General features: G+C 38.0%; 1 protein-coding gene across 4 annotated transcripts in view; it reads left to right on the top strand.

Moving 5' to 3' along the window:
• Positions 1-7696, top strand: part of Atad2b (ATPase family AAA domain containing 2B) — a 135180-nt gene that overhangs the window by 123736 nt on the left and 3748 nt on the right. The gene's annotated exons all lie outside the window — the stretch shown is intronic.

Below are 7696 nucleotides of genomic sequence, written 5' to 3'. Positions count from 1 at the left end.
TTTCCTTTCCTTTTTCCTTTCCTTTTTCCTTTCCTTTCCTTTCCTTTTTCCTTTCCTCTTTCCTTTCCTCTTTCCTTTCCTCTTTCCTTTCTTTTCCTTTCCTTTCCTTTCCTTTCCTTTCCTTTCCTTTCCTTTCCTTTCCTTTCCTTTCCTTTCCTTTCCTTTCCTTTTCCCTTTTTCTTTTCCTTTCCCTTTTCCCTTTTTCCTTTCCCTTTCCCTTTTCCCTTTTTCTTTTCTTTTCCCTTTTTCCTTTCCTTTCCCTTTTTTTTCCTTCTCTTTTTTCCTTTCCTTTTCTCTTTTCTTTATGACTCTGGACCACAGGGAAATTTCTTCCTCATAAAAAAGAGTTACTGTCTCTTTTCATATATTTTATGTATCTAATCTGTATTCCTGCTTTTTAATGTCACCTGAGCAAATGTAATACCACATCTACTCACATCTACTCAATGAATGGGCTGAACAACTTAGATTTTCTTAGTTTGCTTATTAGTTCATATCGTGGTCTACTATGAAATATTTATCAAGAATCTCCAGTACAAGATACTGTGCTAGGTTTTTAGGATGAAAAGCATGAGAAATTTTCTGTTCTAAAGGAACATTTCCAATGTTGAGGATACTAAAGACTTAGGTGAAGAGGGTGTGGTTATTTTTCATGTGTAATAAGGACATTGTGATACTGTGCATTGAACATCAGTTAAGCCTTGCATAAGTTAGACAAGCATTTTACTGCTGAATTACACCTTTAGCCTTAGGAGCATTAGATTTGAGTAAAAACAAGGCAGTGTTTTAAATTATTTTGGAGGGCAAATTATTTTGGAGGACAAGATGACTGACTAGAAGCACCTAGCATTCACTTACTCCACGATACCAAAAAAACAGAACAACAGGTATATAGTTGCATATGGAGGTGAGTGACCATGGAAGAATGCTAAAATTTAGTAGTAGGAAAAAACAGAAGCTTTGTAAAAATCTAGAGAACTGGGATAGTTGTGGCATAACAAGAAAAGCAAAATATTTTGTCACCTATTCTCCCAGTTCCACAGCTATCTTGAGAAGGGACCTAGTTTCTGATTTTGGACCACTCTAGGGGCAGAAACCCCAGTGTATTCTTAATCTTTAGGACCCCATATACTTTCCCCTGTACTTGCTCCTTTCAACTTTTAGCTGCCTCATATGTCCACTAATGACTGACATAAAACCATGGAGAGTGCTACCTCATAGGGAAAGGGTATTAAAATATAGAGGGAAGCAGAAGGTGCTATCCACAAGAACCATGGGTTTGGAGAGGCTGACTTCTAAGACCTAGGATAGCCTGTCAGGTGTAGTTTCCTACGAGATGTGCGAGGATTTCTTGTGGGATTCCTGTCACCCTTCTCTCACTGTCTTGCATGGGTGTCTGTCACTAACAAGACCTAAAAAGAACTGATATTTCACTGATCCACCAGTCACACAAGTCTCAAATCTGTAGCATTTTGGTTCCATTGTTGATAGCCTCTCCCTCAATGTGAACAGGCTAAACAAAGCTCAGGGAAAACTTTGGCACCAGCCACATTCTGCTCTGTTTCCTTTGAGCACCTCAGCTGAGATGAAATTTTTAGCACCAGCTGCATCCCACTCTCCACATCTCACCTTGATCTGTGGTGGGCACTGCAAGTAATAAGAGTTACAGGAGAAATATCTCAAATTGCCTCCATCTCTAAGCACACACAGCTTGTGATGTTGGTGTGGGTCTGAGATTCTACTTGTGGCCACACCTGCTATCACAGTATTAAAAATAAAACACTACCACACCTGTATAGATAAACTTCATTAGTTGTCCCTGAACTTTGTCTTATCATACACTGCTGAGAAGACTAGGTGTGACTGCCATAGAGTTAGTGCTATGATTTGTCCATGAAGCATTTGAACCCATGCTTTTAACTGGAAGACATGTATTTAGAACTCCATTAACAGAGGAGCCCATACCAGAGACCCTTTCAAGTAGTAGCGCCTAAACCACTAAGGAAACAGTGTATTTGTGGAGTTCAAAGGACAATTTGTGGGAGTAGATTCTTTTTGTGGGCCTCAGAGATTGAACTATGGTCCTCAAGGCTTAGAAATGCTTTTACCTGCTAGACATCTATTTACTTGCTATTCCAAGGATGTTTTAGAAAATAAAATAGACCAGTAACAAGCAACGGAATTGACTCAGTAGTAACTATCTCCATGAGCTAGATGACTTCACACTGAATATTATAAAACTTTTTTAAAGAACTAACTAACCCCAGTGTTTCTCAAACTTTTCTATAGAACTGAAAGGGAAATTTTCCAAACTTATTCTGTAAGACTAGCATTGCTTATTATCAAAACCCGACAGTGACAGAAGAAAGACTGATAACATGATGAACATCAGTGTAGAGATGAGGAATACTCAGCAAAGTACTAATAAGCTGAATTCAGCAGTCCATCAAAAAGAGCATAAACCACGATTATGATTTCAGGGAGGTAAAGATGATTCAACATTTGCACATAATAAGTGTAATATATCCCTGTAAATACAATGCAGGATTAAAAAAAAAACTTATTTTCTCAATAAATAAGGAAAAAATTGATAAAATTAAATATTACTTTATAATTAAAAGCTGTAAATTAGGTATATAAAAGATTTATACTCATTAGAAATAGTGTATAACTAACCTATAGGAAACATACTGAATGAGTTCTAGTTTGCTTCTCACTTGTTATAAAATACTGACCAAAGACAGCTTGGGGGGGGGGTTATTTGGCTTAAATCATCAAGGGAAGTCAAAGCGTAAACCCAAGGCAGGAGCTTGACAAAGTGTCTTATTCAGCTTGTTAAAGATTATTTATTTAATGTGTATGAGTGTATTGTGTTCAAGAATGCCTTCAGGGAGCTCCACAAGGACAGTGACAGATCCTAAAAGTCTGGGCACAGGGGTCTTTTCTGAAACTGATACTCCAGCCAAGGACCACTCATGGAGATGGCCTGGAACCCCTACACAGAGGTAGCCTATGGCAGTTCAGTATCCAAGTGGCCTCCATAGTAATGGGAACAGGGACTGTCTCTGACATGAACTGATTGGCCTGCACTTTGATCACCTCCCCCCTAGGGGGAAGTAGCCTTTCCAGGCCACAGAAGAAGACAATGCAGCCACTCCTGATGAGACCTGATAGACTAGGATCAGAGGGAAGGGGAGGAGGACATCCCTTTTACAGTGAACTGGGAGAGGGACACAGTTGGGGAAGAGGGTGGGTGGGATTGGGAGGGGAGGAGAGAGGGAGGTACAGGGGGGAGACAATGTGAATAAACTAATTAATTAAAAAATAATAATGGCCTACAGGCCAGAAGAGGGCATGAGATCTCATTATGCTTGGTTGTGAGACGCCGTGTGGTTGCTGGGCATTGAACTCAGGACCTCTGGAAGAGCAGCCAGTGCTCTCTTAACTGCTGAGCCATCTCTCCAGCCTCCTTAGCTTACTTTTTTATACAATCCGTGACCATCTGCCTAGGGGCAGCACTTACCTTCTACATCAAACATTATTCAAGAAAATGTTCTACAGACATGCCCACAGGTCATTCGGATAGAGACAATTCCTGATTCTAGGTTTTCTTTCCAGGTGACTGTAATTTGTGTTAACAGCTAATCAACACAATTGGCCTCTTTTCAGCTGAACAGAAAAATATCACTATTTGTCACTTTTCCTTGTCCCCAGTATCTCATGTTAGTAGTGCCACAATATAAAACACAGTATAACTTTAAAATGTTTAAAACTATGACAATTCCAAACTTCAAGTTCTCCTTAAAAATTCAAAGTCTCTGAGGTGTTGGTTTCTGTAAAATCCAAAAGAAATTACATACTTTATTTCTAAAGTGAAGAACTAGGGTACTGTTATAATCAGATCAAAGCAAAACCAAAATCCAGTGTAAATAACTCAGTGTCTACAATCTGGGTAGTTTCACCTCCAGCTCTGCCATCAAAATGCACTACTGTGGTGCTGTCCTTGGTGATCATCTCAGTCCTTGCATCTCTAGTATGCTGGGGTCACCGTATAACTTGGGGCTTCACCTTCACCAATGGCTTCTCCTGGTGCTCACAGTCTCAAGCTTCAGGTGGTCTCCATGACCCCTTCAGTCCTATGACTCTAATTTCACCAAAGCCAGTAACAAGTAGGAGACTTAAATATTACCAAATTCAGCTGCCAGCTTGAGATACAGCCTGGGCCTGTAACTCTGGACCACAGCTTCGGTGGGCTCACTGTGAAGAAATATTTTCCAGAAGACTTCACCTCAGTGATGTTAGCCTCTCATTATTCACTGTTGACTATTCAGTACCAGCTAACTACCATCAATTGTCCAGTAAAGGTTTCATCTTGGTGGTTCTGATTCTTTTGCCCCAACTGACCAAAACCCACACATTCTTAATTCAAATATATCAGAAAGATGGCCTCCATAGAGTCTTTGAGGGACCCTCACAAAATCTGAAATTTCGTAATCTTCACTATCTACATTTTTCTCAACATTCTTACCTTCTGAGCTCGTCAACAGCTCATTGAGCTTTTCTAGCCCAAAGCTCAAAAATTGACCACAATCCTCTCCCAAACATGGTCAGATCTCTCAGAACAATGGCCTATTCCCTTTATCAACTTCTGTTCTAGTTTGCTTCCCTGTTGTTATGATAAAACACTTAACAAAAGCAACTCAGGAGCCTTGTTTTCCCTGGTTGCCCAGAGCAGGAGCTGAAGCAGGGTTTACAAGCATAAAACCTACAAGTACTTGGGCCAAATTACAGCTAAATTTTTTACCAATCAGAACCCTGAGATTAGGGACTTTCCCAAGTGTTCCGTTATTGTCAACTGACATAGAATGTAAGTGTCTTTGCCCAACTAATCAAATTCATCTGTTCTCTCTGTTGTTAGGAACAGACATTATGTTTTGGGAAACTAGTGCTGCGTAAAGAGGGGTTTGATAACAAGTATGTTTTGGGGAACTAGAGAGGGAGTTGGTCAGTTCAGGTAAGTTGGAGTTTGAAGTAAAAATGGCAGTACTTAAGACAAGTTTCTTTTATCTGCTACTAACAATTTCAGTTAGAATGATAGTTTTTAAAATAGAAAAAAAAATGCTAGCAATGGTATGGAGAAAATAGACCATTAGGCACTGTTTGTGGGAATATAAGTTAATATAGCTACTCTGGAAAATAATACAGATATTTAAAAAAAAAAAAAAAACCCAACCACCCAAACCTAAAAAAATCCCAGAATAACCATTTGATTGTTCTGTAACTTTTTTGGGTATAAATGAAACCAGAATATAGGAAAGAGACACCTGTAACGGTAGCATTATTGACCAAAACCAAGATTTGGAATGGGCCCAAGTTACCACCCACAGATGAGTAGATAAAATGGTACACACACACATACACACACACTAAATTATTGGTCAGCCATAAAGAATAATATAGCTCTGCCATATGAAACTGGAGGGGATCGTGTTCAGTGAAATAAGCCAACTACATATGTATCACATAGTCTCTTTCATATGTGAAAACAAACAAGGATGTGTCCATAGTTCTGGATTACTAGGGACTGGGTTGGATGCTTAGGGGTTGGGTGGAGAGAAGAAAGGTAGACAGACACTCTTATGGGATACCTGAAGAGAAAAACTCCCAAGATGCCTGGACAAGTCAAATGGAATGTTTATTTAACACCAGTGGGACTCCCCCAAGCAGAGTAGCTGGAAGCCACCTTGACCTCCAGTTTGATGTTTTAAAGGCAAGGATGACAATTATGATGTATACACAAAAGCAGCTCTGGACATCTGCAGCAAGCAACCGTTGTTTACAGAAGCAGAAACATAGCAGCTAAATGGCCAGGCATTTCTCATAACTTTGAGGTCAGCATCACATTGTATAGGAATTTATAGCTGGTCCAGAGACCAGTTTACTGTAGGAACTAATGGCTGGTCTAAAGTAGTTAGATATCAGTTTTTACCCAAGATAGTTTTAGCAATTACAGTGTTTTTAGCAATGCTTTCACAAGATGGCGTAACTATATTTCAGTAGCCTGCTATAGACATAATCAGTCAATTCTTGGTATCTGAATATATGGAAACAACATACTGAGTCATGCTGATTTGTATAATTAATATATGCTAGGTGTGATTAAATAAATTAAAAACTTAAAACTACTCGAAGATAATTTTCACATTTGTTAGAATCAATGGGACAAAAAATATATGTGCACGTATATACACACACATACAAAAATATATTCCAAAACATGCTGCACATGATAAGTATATGCAGTTTTTTTAAAAAAGGAACATAACCAAACACAATGTGTTTGCTTTGATTGTATTTTAGACTGATGAAATTCAACCATATTTTGTTTTGTTTTTGTTTTGAGATAGGGTCATCTTGTGTTGCCTTGGCTGCCCTGGAATTCCCAATTATTTCATAACCACATTTTATGAGGTTCATTTTTTTCAAAACTATTTAAATTATGCAATATATAGAAGCTTCTAGAAATTAAAAAAAAAAAAACAAAAAAAAACAAAAAAACAACATTCCCATGCCCTGTTATCCAAAGGTAAGATTATTGAGGATCAAATAGCCAAGGTTATCTCTGGGTGAGTTAAGAGAAGAGCAAATAGAGGAAAAGCAAGCAATTTTATATGACAGTCAGCAGGGCTGATACATGCTCTCTGGCTTAATCTGGGACTAGGTGTCCTTGCCAGAAGTAGCTGACCTTGGGGAATGGTTAGGGGAGGTACCTGGAGGATTAAGGATGCTATCTGGTGAACAGAAACCACCTTAGATGTGCTTTTCTAGTGAACAGAAACCATGTTTACCAAACAACAGTCCTTCTGTTTACTTGGCCACTGTCCTTCTGTTTAGGACAGTGTTACCCACACTACCATTTGGACCTGATAGGCTATTAGTCACTTGGAACATTTTTCAGTGTTTTAAATGCCTAAATCTCTGCAGTATGTATTAATATGTGAATATGTATTTAAATTTGTGATCATATTGTATATTTTGCTTTATAATTTTATTTTCCCTCCCAAAAGTAAATCATAACCTCACTTAGTTGGAGTGACTTTAATTGATCATTAGAATAACTAATTAATCAGATAATATGTTTAATATTGATACAGAATTAGATTTTGTTGGAGCTGTATAAAGGTTGAAAAGATATACTTGGTGCTTGCCTGTCCTAATGTAGGTACAGTGTACAATTCTATATATATTTTGGTTCTACAGTTTCAAAGAAATTTGAATAAAATTTATATCTCTCTGAATAGGGAGGATTGGTAGCATGAGCAGTGAACAGCTTTGCCTGGTGGTGATTGGTGATAGCAGCAACTCCCTTTATCCTTTTTCCCTCTCAGCTGGGATTAGAATGGAAGGATGTGGGAACAAGGAGCTGTCTAGTTTTGTCCTAAACTTTGCTACAACTTACACATTCCATTTGCTTTGGTAGTTAGCAGGATGTAATGAGTAAGGGAGAATCCATTTAATGGCCATCAAATTATTTATTTTCTTATGTGTCTGTCTTTTTTTTTTTAAAATGGGCCTCATGATAACACCTGTCTACAGTCCTTCAACATTATTGTTGGAATTAAGTTAAAATTTATACACACACACTATATATATATATATATATATATATATATATATATATATATATATATATATA

The sequence above is a fragment of the Psammomys obesus genome, unplaced genomic scaffold, assembly GCF_907164565.1.
Source record: "Psammomys obesus unplaced genomic scaffold, mPsaObe1.curated_primary_1811, whole genome shotgun sequence".
NCBI lineage: Eukaryota > Metazoa > Chordata > Mammalia > Rodentia > Muridae > Psammomys > Psammomys obesus.
Note: the sequence above shows the minus strand (reverse complement) of the source record. Positions and strands in the feature narration are given on the sequence as shown.